The sequence below is a fragment of the Balaenoptera acutorostrata genome, chromosome 1 (assembly GCF_949987535.1).
Source record: "Balaenoptera acutorostrata chromosome 1, mBalAcu1.1, whole genome shotgun sequence".
NCBI classification, from domain to species: Eukaryota; Metazoa; Chordata; class Mammalia; order Artiodactyla; family Balaenopteridae; genus Balaenoptera; species Balaenoptera acutorostrata.
The window spans coordinates 25111609-25125664 of NC_080064.1; the positions used below are offsets into that span (position 1 = coordinate 25111609).

General features: G+C 48.4%; 1 pseudogene; it reads right to left on the reverse strand.

The window, feature by feature from the left end:
- Positions 1-4231: 4231 nt before the first annotated feature.
- Positions 4232-5294, reverse strand: LOC103001710 (methylosome protein 50-like; annotated as a pseudogene).
- Between the last annotated feature and the right edge of the window lie 8762 nt (positions 5295-14056).

The window sequence follows — 14056 nt, forward strand, 5'->3', positions numbered from 1 at the left end:
CGGCATGTGGGATCTTCCCGGACCAGGGATCTGAACCCGTGTCCCCTGCATTAGCAGGCAGATTCTCAACCACTGCACCACCAGGGAAGCCCTCATTCATTCATTTTATTCATACATTTTGGGCATTCATTTATTCAGCTTCCACCAGGCACTGGGGGCACAGAGTGGGTAGGACAGATTCTGAGGTCAAGGAGTGTATTAACCTGTGTGAGAGGCAGACGGTAAAGAAGCAGGACAGGCTACATACATAATGGACGGGTCCCAGTGCAGAATAAAAATGTGAGACCCCTTGTTAAAAAATCATTAAGAATTTCAAAACGGTGACAGCAGAGCATTAAACCAATCGAAGGGTGCTTCCTAACTAGGGAGCCCTTCTGCAGAGTTCGTGTCCCCAGAAAGCTGGTCCCGTGAACGAACGATTCCATCAGACATGTGGTGGCGAGCCTGGGAGTCATCCAGGGGGAGGGGATGTCCACAAATGGCCAAAAGCAGAAGGAGAGAGATGGAAGGACTCATTTTAGAAACTGCACATTGTCCGGATGTGAAAAGGGGCCAGAGGAGCAGGCGGGGTCCGATGTAAGGGAGCGGGTCTTTATTCCATGGGCAGTGCAGAGCCACCTAAAGTTCTAAACAAGGGTGTGATCAGATTCTTCTTCTGAAAAGATTATTCTGGGACCAAATAAGAAATACAAATAAAAATATATGAAAAATATAAATAATAATACATATAAATGATACAAAAAATAAATGTGAAAAAATTTCCACTTCACTAGTAATCAAACAAATCAAAAGTAATGTTTTTAACTTTATTTATTTATTTATTTATTTATTTTTGGCTGTGTTGGGTCCTCATTTCTGTGCGAGGGCTTTCTCAAGTTGCGGCAAGCGGGGGCCACTCTTCATCGCGGTGCGCGGGCCTCTCACTGTCGCAGCGTCTCCCGTTGCGGAGCACAGGCTCCAGACGCGCAGGCTCAGTAGTTGTGGCTCACGGGCTTAGTTGCTCCGTGGCATGTGGGATCTTCCCAGACCAGGGCTTGAACCCGTGTCCCCTGCATTGGCAGGCAGATTCTTAACCACTGCGCCACCAGGGAAGCCCCAACTTTTTTTTTTTTTTCTTTTTTATGCCCACGCTGTGTAGCATGCGGGATCTTAGCTCCCTGACCAGGGATCAAACCCGTGCCCCCTGCAGTGGGAGTGCAGAGTCTTAACCACTGGACCACCAGGGAAGTCCCAAAAGTAATTTTTTTTTATTATCAAAAAGTGTTGTTTACAATATCAAAACTTTGGAAATGACTTTAACCCACACAGATCAGGCTGGTGTCCTTGTCCTCACAGCTCCTGAGAGGTCTGTTGGGGTTCTCCGGGGCACATGGTTGACATGGGAGACATTCCAAGGGGGTTGACTTTATTTGATGATAAGTAATTTCAAACCTAATTTTTGTGTTCAAACAAACATGACAATCACACCACATGGCCACAATAAAAAATATAGACAATGACAAGTGTTGACAAGGATGTGAAGCAATTGGAGCCCTCACCCATTGCTGATAGGAATGTAAAAGGGTGCAGCAACTTTGGAAGACAGTTTGGCAGTTTTCAAAATGCTAAACAGAGTTACCATATGACCCAGCAATTCAACTCCTAGGTATGTACTCAAGAGAAATAAAAACATACGTCCACACAAAAACTTGTTTATCAATGTTCATAGCAGCATTATTTGTAATAGCCCCAAAGTGGAAGCAATATAAATGTCTGTCAGCTGATGAACAAATAGAATTTTTTAAAATGCTTTATTCGTATAATGTAATGTTATTTGGCAATAAAAAAGAATGAAGTGCTGATACATGTTATGATATGGATGAACCTTAAAAACATTATGTTAAGTGAAAGAAGACTTACAAAAGGCCACATAATTACATTATTTGAAATGTCCAGAACAGATAAATTTATAGAGACAGAAAGTAGATTAGTAGTTGTCAGGGGCTGTGGGGAGAGGGGAATGGGGAGTGACAGCTTAACGGGTACAATATTTCTTTTTGGGGTGCTGAAAATGTTCTGGAATTAGATAGTGGTGGTGATCACACAACCTTGTGATTGTTCTAAAACCCACTGAAATGTACACTTTAAAACAAGTGGATTTTATGGTATGTAGAATATATTTCAATAAAGCAGTTTTTTTTTTTTTTGAAAAGAAATCATGAATACAGTAGAGCAAAGAATTAGGGTGACAAGCTGTCCCAGTTTGCCCAAGACTGAAGGTTTTCCGGGGACATGAGACTTTCAGTGTTAAAATCAGAAAAGTCCCAGGCAAAACAGGACAAGTTGGTCACTCTGCATAGAATGCAAACTTTACATTTATTTGAATGATCAAATGTGAGAATTTAAAGAAATTTCCTGGTTATATGAGAGGTAAAGCAGGGGGAAAGCTTAAGGAGCACTGACCTAAATGTCCAACAACAGGAGGTAGTTAAATTCATTCATTTATTCCCCACTAGAATGTAAGCTCCACAGGGCCAAGGGTTTTTGTCTGTTTTATTCACTGCTGTACTCTGAGGGCCTAGGACTCTGCCTGGCACACAGTTCATGAATGTTTGGTGAGGATAGGTGTATGCTAGGTGCCAGTGGTGCATTAGTTCCTCCTGTCCTAGGGCTTAAACTGCCTCGTGGCTAGTTTAATAAGCAGACAAACAAGACACTAGTGGACAGATGAGGGAATAAGATAATTTCAGATAGTGATATATGTCATGAAGAAAATAAAGTGATCGAGTGGATCCCTTTAGGCTGAGTGGTCCCAGGAGCCTTGCTAAGAAGGTGACTTCTGAGGGGGGGGACACCCACTGACAGAGCCATTCTCAATGGTGTTAAGAAAACATTTTTTTTTCCTTTTTTTAAAACAATGAATCAACTTCTTATTTCACTGACCGGTACTTCTGATTTTCTATCTGATGCTGCATTTAAAATCTTCAGAGTCCCCCAAAACAGCATTCAGTTCTTCTTATATCCAGAGACAGGGGCCCAGAGGCAAAAAAGCTCAGGCCCCAGGCTGTTTTCAGGTGGGGCAATGGCAGACATTCCTATGCAAGCCTGTGTCAGTTTTTAACTGAAATGCCATTAAGCTCTCCATCCTGAAACTTTTTTCTATGGCATCTGTGGCAGAAATACACTCATCTCTCATACACATAACTCCATGGGGGTGTGGGGTGGGCATTACACAGGTGCCAGCCAAACTTCTTATTCAGCCAGAAACTGGACTTCTGGCTCAGTTTAATAGCAAGGAGATGAGCAAAACTGTGGTGAGTGTGCTGGCTCTTCCTCAAGGTGAACTGGGCTGGATGTGAATGGAAGCACATGATAAAGGTGAATTAAGCTGTATAAAAAAATTAAGTTGCTCCTATCTCTATGAGCGGTCTATGAGCTGCTTCCAAGAATCCAGGGATGCCCACATCCCATACCTCATCCAGACAAGGCCAATTCCTCACGCACAGCTACACGGGAAGCATAAAAACCTTTTGTTGGGACTTCCGTGGTGGCCCAGTGGTTGAGACTCCTCGCTTCCAATGCAGGGGTCGTGGGTTTGATCCCTGGACGGGGAACTAAGATCTCACATGCTGCAGGGTGTGGCCAAAAAACCCCAAAAAACAAAACAAAACAAAGTCTCTCAAATAACGTCTTGCTTTAAAAAAAAATCTTCCGTGTAGATGAACCAGTTTGCAAGGCAGAAATAGAGACACAGGTGTAGAGAACAAATGTATGGACACCAAGGGGGGAAAACGGGGTGGTGGGGTGGAGTGGTGGTGGTGGTGGTGGGATGAACTGGGAGATTGGGATTGACGTATATACACTAATATGCATAAAATAGAGAACTAATAAGAACCTGCTGTATTAAAAAAAAATAAATTTCAAAAAAAAAAAAGGAAAAAACTTTTCTCTTTAAAAAAAAAATCTTTTATTAACTTTGGGGGGGTGGGGATTGGGTCTTGGGAAAGATGTGGGATGGCTTTTTTATTTCCCCTGCCAGCAACAGCTATGTATCTATACACACACTCAGACATACATACATATCCATGTTCAAGGAAGTTTTTCTTCCCTGACTACAGGACCCCAGAATCCAGCCTGCCCCAGACTGAGAGACAGTGCCTATTAACTGCACAGATCTGACGTATCAACATACTGTATAAGGCTCCGGTGTTGTCTCACAAACTGAGACGGCAGGGGCAAAGGGACTGGATACTCACGGGGGATTTGCTTTTTGTCTGAAATCCAACCTACTCGGCAACACTCTTAGGTCCAGGCTCTGGGAGAGGTTCTGTGGGCATGATATGGTGGGTGACCTCACGGTCCCAGCCCACTGGGGTAAGAAGGGAGTGATTTAGCAGGGACAGAGTAGTATCTCTCACAGTCTCTGTGGGCTCGGCTTCTACACCCCTCGGCAATGCCTGAGTCCAGCACAGCAAGTGAGCCATCTTCACTGACAGAGGTCAGGAAGGGAGCACTGTGTGGGGAGAACACCAGCCCAGTGACACACTGGGAGTGCACAGCTGAGCTGAGGGCACAGCTTGCACTCTTTGTGCCCACAAGGGAGGCAGTCCATTCTCATCACCAAAGATAAAGACTTTACTCCGCTGAAGATGCCAAGGCTGGGAGGTAGGAAGGTAGTCAGAGGCACTGTAGCCCATCTGTGATGCTGGCTTGGGGCAGTGGATATCCCACAGTGAAATTCTACTGTCCTCGCTGCATCAAAGAAACACGGAGTCTTTGTGCAGAGAGGCAGCAACACAGGTGACCTGCCCAGAGTGAGCTCGGTATGAATTCAGAATCATCTACTGAGCAAGGTCCCAAACCTTGATGCAGAAGTCTTTGCTACCACCAACCGCTTGTGTGCCAGAGCTTGGGACACTGCAGACACGACGTCATCGTGCTCATACTTGCAGAACTTGCTGTCAATGAGTGTCTCATTCTCATCCAGCTCCCACAATTCAGCAGCAGAAAGCCATTGGGAATTGGAAGCCATTAGGATACCTGTGTCCCCTACCCAAGTGAGGTCAGCCACTCCAGCCTCCGTCTGGACTCCAGCGGAGCAGAAATCTTCCTTGCGGACAGCACAATGGTCCCTAAAAGGCCAGAGGGAGCCAGCCCAGCAGAGGCCACTCAAGCTGGAAACCGTTAGCAGGAATGCCCCGATACCACACCGCCTCCAACTGATGCTCCATATAGGCGGGTGCATTAGGGGGATGGTTCCACTCCCTGCTGCCAGGGGCACAAGTTGGGGGCGGGGTTTCCTTCCAAATCTCCATGGTTCCAACTCCAACCTGGCCCCAAACTGGACGTCCGCCAGAGATTCAGCTCCGCCAGCACCCACGTGGTCCCTCCTCAGGAAAACATCTTAATGGCCAGGAAAATGTTCATGGTGAAATGGTACCCTTATGTTCATAGCAGCACTATTCACAGTAGCCAAGACATGGAAACAACCTAAATGTCCATCAACAGATGAATGAATAAAGAAGATGTGGTACATCTATACAATGGAATACTACTCAGCCATAAAAAGTATGAAATAATGCCATTTGCAGCAACATGGATTCAACTAGAGATTATCATACCAAGCAAAGGAGGTCAGAAAGAGAAAGACAAATACCATATGTTATCACTTATATGTGGAATCTAAAATATGACGCAAATGAACATATCTGTGAAACAGAAACAGACTCACAGACATAGAGAACAGACTTGTGGTTGCCAAGGGGGAGGAGGGTGGGGGAGGGATGGATTGGGAGTTTGGGATTAGCAGATGCAAACTATTATATATAGAATAGATACACAACAAGGTTCTACTGTATAGCACAGGGAACTATATTCAATATCCTTTGATAAACTATAATGGAAAAGAATATGAAAAAGAATGTATACATATGTATAACTGAATCACTGCTGTATAGCAGAAATTAACACAACATTGTAAATCAACTATAATTCAATAAAATAAATTTAAAAAAATAAGATATATTAAAGTGGGGCTTCCCTGGTGGCGCAGTGGTTAAGAATCCGCCTGCCAATACAGGGGACACGGGTTCGATCCCTGGTCCGGGAAGATCCCACGTGCCGCGGAGCAACTAAGCCCGTGCGTCACAACTACTGAGCCCGTGTGCCACAACTACTGAAGCCCGCGCACCTAGAGCCTGCGCTCCACAATAAGAGAAGCCACCGCGATGAGAAGCCCACGCATCGCAACAAAGAGTAGCCCCCACTTGCCGCAACTAGAGAAAGCCTGCGCTCAGCAACGAAGACCCAATGCAGCCAAAAATAAATAAATAAATAAATTTATATTAAAAAAAGAAAATGTATATATATTAAAGCACGTTGAGGGTGGGAAGTCACGGGTGATTTCTTTTTACTTTTTTAAAGCATTCTTGTATTTCCCCAATGCCCTGCCTGATGCAAAAATCTGGGGGATTGGATCCTGGGGTGAACCAGACAAATGAGGTCCCTGCTCTCATGGAACAGGTATATTTTATAACTGGGAGAAACAAAACCCAGAGTAAAGGAGTAACGTTATTTTTTTAAAAGATTGAAGAAATTGCACTGGTAGGTGTGCCAAAGAGCCAGCTGGAAGCTGGAGTCCGGGTTAGGAGTTGGATGCAGCAGCCGTGCAGCCCGGGGTGAGAGCGGGGCTCGCTGGGGAAGGAACAGAAAGTCAGGGAGCACCTCTCAACACTCACCCATTGTGTGCATGGGTGTAAGTCCTTTCCCGTCCTAGCCTCAGTTTCCCTATCTGTTAAATAAGAGGAGACACTAGATGTGTTTCTTGTTTTAAAAAAATTTATTTATTTATTTATTTATTTATTTTTGGCTGCGTTGGGTCTTCGTTGCTGCACGAGGGCTTTCTTTTTAGTTGCGGCGAGCAGGGGCTACACTTCGTTGGGGTGCACAGGCTTCTCATTGCTGTGGCTTCTCTTGTTGCAGAGCTCTAGGCATGCGGGCTTCTGTAGTTGTGGCATGCGGGCTCAGTAGTTGTGGCATGCGGGCTCAGTAGTTACGGCGCACGGGCTTAGTTGCTCCACAGCACGTGGGATCTTCCTGGACCAGGGCTCAAACCCCTGTCCCCTGCATTGAAAGGCAGACTCTTAACCACTGCACCACCAGGGAAGTCCCTCCTTCCCTTTTAAGACTGAATAATATTTCACTGTATGTATATACGTTAGGTAGTTTTGAGTTTCCTTCAGCTCCAACATTGCAGGATTCTCAATACCAAGTGGCTGTCCACCCTGGGGCTGATTGCTGCCTGGTGGGTTGGGGACCCTGGCTTCAAGCTGACTTTCCCTCCTGCTTGTGTCACCAGGCAGCCAGGGGAGGACCCCGGGGACTGAAAGGCTTTGGCTAAATACCTGCCGCCTTCTCTCTGGAGCTTCAGGAGCCAGGTCAGGGCCTGGCGCAGGGCAGGGGAGGGGAGCTAATGATGGCCTGCCAGAGGCTTTGTCATCCAGATGAAGCTGACCCTGCTCCCGGGCCCCTGCTCCCCGGCCGGCCTGATTACAGAGAGCCCTATTCTTCCCCTCCCCGGGGCCAGGCCTGTCCTCGAAGCAGCCTCTGCATGCCCAGCTGCTCTGGAGCAGCTGCAGAGATAGGCCAGCTGAGGAATCTGGGGTAGCAGCTGCCAAAATCACTGGCTTTGGGGCCAGAACAACAGATACAACGCATGGTGAAGCCAGCAGGCTTATGCAGTGGTTCTCATCTGGGGGTGACTAGTAATAACAGCCACTGTTGCCTGAAGTTTTAATATGTTCATCATGTACCAAGCACTGGACATGAATTATTTCATTTAATCTCACACAGTCCTAGGAGGTTTACTGTTAACCCCATTTTACAGAGGAGCAAGCTGAGGCTTGGGGAGCGTAACACAGCTGGTAAGCAGCCCAGCCTTGTTCTGTGATGAAGCCTGATCTCTTATCCCCTGGTTCTGCGACTGGGTGGAAATTTCTTTGGCGAGTTCCTTGGTGGAGGGCAGATGAGGGGGCTGAGTGGATGGAGATCTATTTGCCTTCCCTGCACCGACAAGGGCAGCAACTCTTGTAGCTGCTCGGGTTTCTGCTTCCAAACATGTGAAAGCCACTGCTGTAGTTCACCTCATTTATTTTACAGGTGGAGAAACTGAGGCCCTGGGAGGGACAGGGAACTGTCCAGGTTCACTTCAACAGGGTCTATGGCAGAGCTGGGATTAGAACCCGAGTCCAGCCTCCCAGCCATGCTCTGTTTTTGGTGCCCACGTGGCCTGCTGGATCTTGTATGTGACCCACACAGGCAGGAGGGTACTCTGGGGCCTCACCTGTTGGGTCTGCTGGGTCTGGACCCTCACCCTTCCTTACAGAAGGAGGGAGATGCAGAGGTGGCCGGCAGTGGTGCAGAGAATAGCATGCAGGCTGGAGCTCAGTTCTGACCCTGCTGCTACCTTGCTGTGTGGCCTGGGTAGCTCTGCTCTCTGCAGGCCTCAGTTTCCCCTTCTGTACAATGGGGGTTGCTGACAGTTTGGACCAACAGGCACTGGGCAGGGGAGGAAGAGTGGTTAGACAGGAGGAGAGGAAGGGAGTGTATGGAGAGGAAGGGAGGGGCCACGGGGCCGCAGGACACCCTGCCTTGCCCCGCTGTCCTGGGGAAACACCCCAGGTTCCGCCGCCCACACTCCACTGCTGGCCAGGGGACGCTGCTTGGCATGAGAGTGTCCAAGCCTTGGATGAGAGAGTTCTTGGTCCCCAAGACTGCCATGGGGCTGGTGGTTTCCCTTCCTCAGCCCCAAGACATTCCCTCGCCCTGAGAACGGTGCTGGCCTCATGGGGACCTAGGAGGAGGCTGAGCTCCTGGGTGGGCACTCCCATGGGTGTCAGCCTCACCCAGCCACGTGTGCTTGCATACCTACAGTGCGTGTATGTGTAAACCCACACGCACGCCTTACACAGCAGGGACTCTCACAGGCCACGAGAGGCCCAAACCAGTTATTTTTGAGGCTCCCAGTAAGTTAAAAATGAAGACATGCCGACACAGTCTGGCCACAACTGTGGTGTGTTTTACATACTTTTATTTAATAAATTAACATCTTTAACATGCACACACACACACACTCACAAATCCAGTGCAATTGAGAGATTCATAAGATCACTGCAGGAATTATAAATGATATGAGTTCACAGTGCTGTGTGGGCCGGTGATGGGATATAGTTTAAAATTGTATGATGAGCGTCCTGTTCTTTCCATCCTGCACGTGGTTCCCTGGGACTAGACATCCAGCCTCCTTTGAGTGTACATTGTTTTCTAACATTTTATTATGAAAAATGTCAAGCATCCAGAAAGGTTGAAACAACTGTACACTGAACACCCATATCCTTATCATCTGGAATCTACAAGGAACATCTTGCGATATTTGCTTTATCTCATATCCATCCCTTTTTCCATTCATCCATCCAAATCCATCCTTTCATCTCTCTATTCCTCCACCCGTCCATCTGTTTTTTGATGCATTTTTGAGGCTCATGAATGTGAGGGCTCGGTCAAATGACACTCTTTTCCCTCCTCCTTCTCCCTGACAGTAACAGGCCTTGCTGCACTCAAACTCACACTCACACACACACCCCTACATGTAAAACCCTCATAGGCACACACCTCACATGATTCACCCATGTTCTCCAATTCATGCATGTCCTCTCCTTACACATATTGACATGAATTCACATATGCAAACATCACACATAATCATCTGTGCACACACACACATAAAGACACACACACATGCACACACAGTGCCCACATGTGCATTTGTGGCAGACTTTTTTTTTTTTAAATATATGTCCCCTGGGTGCCAAACACTATTTTTTTTAAAACGCTTTTTAAAAAAAAAAAATTAATTAATTAATTAATTAATTAATTTTTGGCTGCGTTGGGTCTTCGTTTCTGTGCGAGGGCTTTCTCTAGTTGCGGCAAGCGGGGGCCACTCTCCATCGCGGTGCGCGGGCCTCTCACCATCGCTTCCTCTCTTGTTGCGGAGCACAGGCTCCAGACGCGCAGGCTCAGTAATTGTGGCTCACGGGCCTAGTTGCTCCGCGGCATGTGGGATCTTCCCAGACCAGGGCTCGAACCCGTGTCCCCTGCGTTGGCAGGCAGATTCTCAACCACTGCGCCACCAGGGAAACCCTGTGGCAGACTTTTGATATCTGTAAAGGGAGCATCCAGAGACCTAGAATCCTCAGACCTGTGACCCTCGGGTAGTCCACGCCAGGCCCTGGTTTACTCCTCCAGCCCTCGCTTCTGGCAAGTGTCAGGGGCTCCCCTGCAGCTCCCCGCCCCACACGTCTCACCTTTTCCACTTTTCCCACAGTCTCCTCCCTCACCTCCCAGCCACATCCCACAGAGAAAACCTCCCACAAAAGTTCCTTCTGGAGTGTTACCACATGTGGGTACAAAGCCCACCAGACTGCCGCTCCGGGAGGGCAGGGACAGTGTTGGCCTGTTCACACCACATCCCCGGCACATGGCACCCAGCAGGCCCTGTGGCTGGTTGAAAAAGGAACAAAAGCGGCAGAGCATTGCATCCCCTGGGCAGCCTCAGGGGCATACGCGTCACACATGCTCACCGCCATGCACACACAACACATTCTGCATGCATCCGTGCTCACATGTACATCGTGTGTGTGTCTGCGCTCATGCACACACCTGTCTGCCTGTCTCCATATTCTCCAGATGGAGTCAATTCCAGGATCTGAGTCCTTTCCTAAAGCCTTGGTTGCCTAAGACCACTGTGAGCACATGTGCTGGAGTGTGAGGTCCAGATGTGGCCCCCTGACCATGTGCTCCTGAGCTTGGCCCTGTGCATCTGCATGGCAGAGGTTAAGAGTACCAGCTCTGGGCTTTCCCGGTGGCGCAGTGGTTGAGAATCCACCTGCCAATGCAGGGGACACAGGTTCGATCCCTGGTCCAGGAGGGTCCCACATGCCGCGGAGCAACTGAGTCCGTGCGCCACAATTACTGAGCCTGTGCTCTAGAACCAGCGAGCCACAACTACTGAGCCTGCGAGCCACAACTACTGAGACCGCATGACACAACTGCTGAAGCCCACATGCCTAGAGCCCATGCTCTGCAACAGGAGAAGCCACCGCAATGAGAAGCCCACTTACCGCAACGAAGACCCAACGCAGCCAAAAATAAATAAATAAAATAAATTTTAAAAAAATAAAAAATAATTAAAAAAAAAAAGAAAGAGCACCAGCTCTGAGAATTCCCTGGTGGTCCAGTGGTTAGGACTCCACACTTCCACTGCCGGGGCCCTGGTTCAATCCCTGGTCGGGAAACTAAGATCCCGCAAGCCGCATGGCGCGGCCAGAAAAAAAAAAAGAGTACCAGCTCTGGAGTCCGACAAAACCTGGGTTCCACCCTTGCTCTACTTATAATCACTTTACATGTTTCACGTATGACTTACGTGAGTGCTACTTCTTGGAGCATGGATTTCCTTATCTGTTAAATGGGAAAATAGTTCCCATCTTAAAAGCATCTTACAGGAGATGCTCTTAGCAGGGTGCCTGGTGTGTTGTAAGCACTTAAAAATGGTTGCTGTGGATATTATTATTGTTGTTACTTCAGGCCTTTGCCTCAAACTCCCATGCACCCTTTGGGAGGGAGGGCAGCCTTGGTGGGGGGCTGTGTATGGGAAGAGTGGGTGGATGGTGTCTCGTGAATGCCTCTCCCCGGAAGCTCCCCCAATCCCAAGCCCTTATTATCCCACATGAATATTCATAAGGGATAGCTTCAGCCCTCCTCTGTAAATGGGTCAGAAGCAGGAAGTGGAGGCCAGGGCAGAGAGCGAGGCCCAGGGGACAGGAGGCTCAAAGCCAGAGTGCATCTGAGTCCTCACAGACGGGAGGATGGTAAGAGGGATGGGCAAGGATGGGTGGGGGATACTGGGGGCCATGGGGGAGTTTGAGCAGGGGATTGTCCCCATATTGCAGATTCGAAAACTGAGGCCCAATGAGATCAGATTAGAGAACCCTTGGGCTGAGTGGCCCAAGAAGCCAGGTCCTGCTTCCTTTGGGATCTGGAGAGTTGAGCATCTGTCTGGGCTGGGTGATGGGCACAGGGGGATGGACCAATTGACCCCTGCAGGTTTCTCTCAATGGGTGTAGTTTACATGGCATTACATGGTTGGAAGAGCTGTGGTGATCATGAATCCCAACCCTCCACTGAGGCTCCAAGAGGCTGGGTGACTTGCTAGGATCACACAGCTGCTGACAGTAATCTTGCCTTTGGAGATGTGAGAGATAGAATGATTCTGGTCCCTTGCAAGAGATTCAAGATTGGGAGAAAAGTGGGTGGGCTTGTCAGGATACCAAGGAATGAAGCTTCTTTATCCATCTCCTCATTTCATCTCCTCACTAGTCCCATGAGACGGCTGGAGCAAAAACGATTATCTCCATTTTACAGATGAGAAGCATGAGGCTGAAAGAGGAGGAAGCACCAGGAGAAGGCTACAGAGTGAATTGTCTGTAGGGTGGGTCTGCCCCTCTGCGCAGGGCGATGTGGGGATGTGAGAGTCCAGCTCGCCTCCATCTTGGGCGGGGTGAGGCCAGGACAAGGCAGCACATCACCCTGCTCTGGAAAACTTCAATCTAAAAAATCAGAGCGGGGGGGCTTACTTGGTGGCACAGTGGTTAAGAATCCGCCTGCCAAGGCAGGGCACACGGGTTCGAGCCCTGGTCTGGGAAGATCCCACATGCTGCGGAGCAACTAAGCCCGTGCGCCAAAACTACTGAGCCCACGTGCCGCAACTATTGAAGCCTGTGCACCTAGAGTCCATGCTCTGCAACAAGAGAAGCCGCCGTGGTGAGAAGCCCACGCACCGCAACAAAGAGTAGTCCCCGCTCTCTGCAACTAGAGAAAAGCCCACGCGCAGCAGGAAGAACCGACACAGCCAATAAATAAATAAATACATTAAAAAAAAAAAATCAGAGGGGTCTGTTTCTCTACACTTGCAGGTATGTTAATCCCTCCCTCCTTTCAGATAATTGCCTGTTTCTTAGAATGCTTTCTGGATGCCTGTAACTGCTCTGTGAGGTTAAGTAAGATAACCACTCCCATTTCAGGGTAAGGGGTGGAAGCAAGAGAGGAGAAGTGATCTCCAGGGTGGCAGAGGGTGTGAGAGGCAGTGAGAGAACAAGAGTCTCAGCGAAGTCGTGGGTGTTTTCTACTGGACCAGTTCATGGAAAGGGACGGGTTGAGGGATGGAAAATTCGGCTCTTGGGGCAGCAGTGTCAAGAGGAGCTGACCCTGGGGTGGGTGGCCGTGAGAAAGGCTCACTTCAGACTGCTGGGTGGCAGAATGAGGACACTGGCCTTGTGGTACATGTTCAGGCATTCATTCATTCAGGAAGCGTTCACTGCCTTAGTGTGCCAGGCCCTGTGCTGTGCCCAGGGCAGGGGAGGGACCGGCCAGAGGTGAATCAGACAGTCCTTGGGGGGCTCAAAGTCTCCTGAGGGTCTCTGACTAGGACTGAAGACATTATTGGACAGAAAAAGAGGCTGACTGGGTATTGTCACCTCTGCTTTCAAATAGAGGCAGTGGGATGTCGGGGACAGGCCTTGGGTTCTGAGATCAGGGCCAGATTGGGTGGTCTTCTAGCTCTGCCCTTCTGAGCTGTGTGGCTTTGAGCAGCAATAATAACTAACCACAATAGTCATAGCTGATGTTTATTCAGTGCTCAGTTTACGTCTAGCACGTTACTTTACTTCTTTGAACCTGTTTCCTCATCTGTAAAATGGAATGGAGTAGGAGTTAATCTACTTCTCAGGGTTACTATAGGGCTTGAACGGGACCATGTAGGTGAAAGAGTTTGGTATAAGCTTGAGATGTGTGGTAACTTTAGTTATTTGTGGGGCTGTAAAGGGGTCCCGTGTTGTAGAAACACAGGGAAGCAGGAGGATATTTATTTCTAATGGGGCCAGGCAGTGGTTTTGGGGGAAGGGTGGTTCTCTTCACCAAAAAGATATGAGATTGTGAGCAAGGCTTTGAAGGGTAGAGAGGGGGA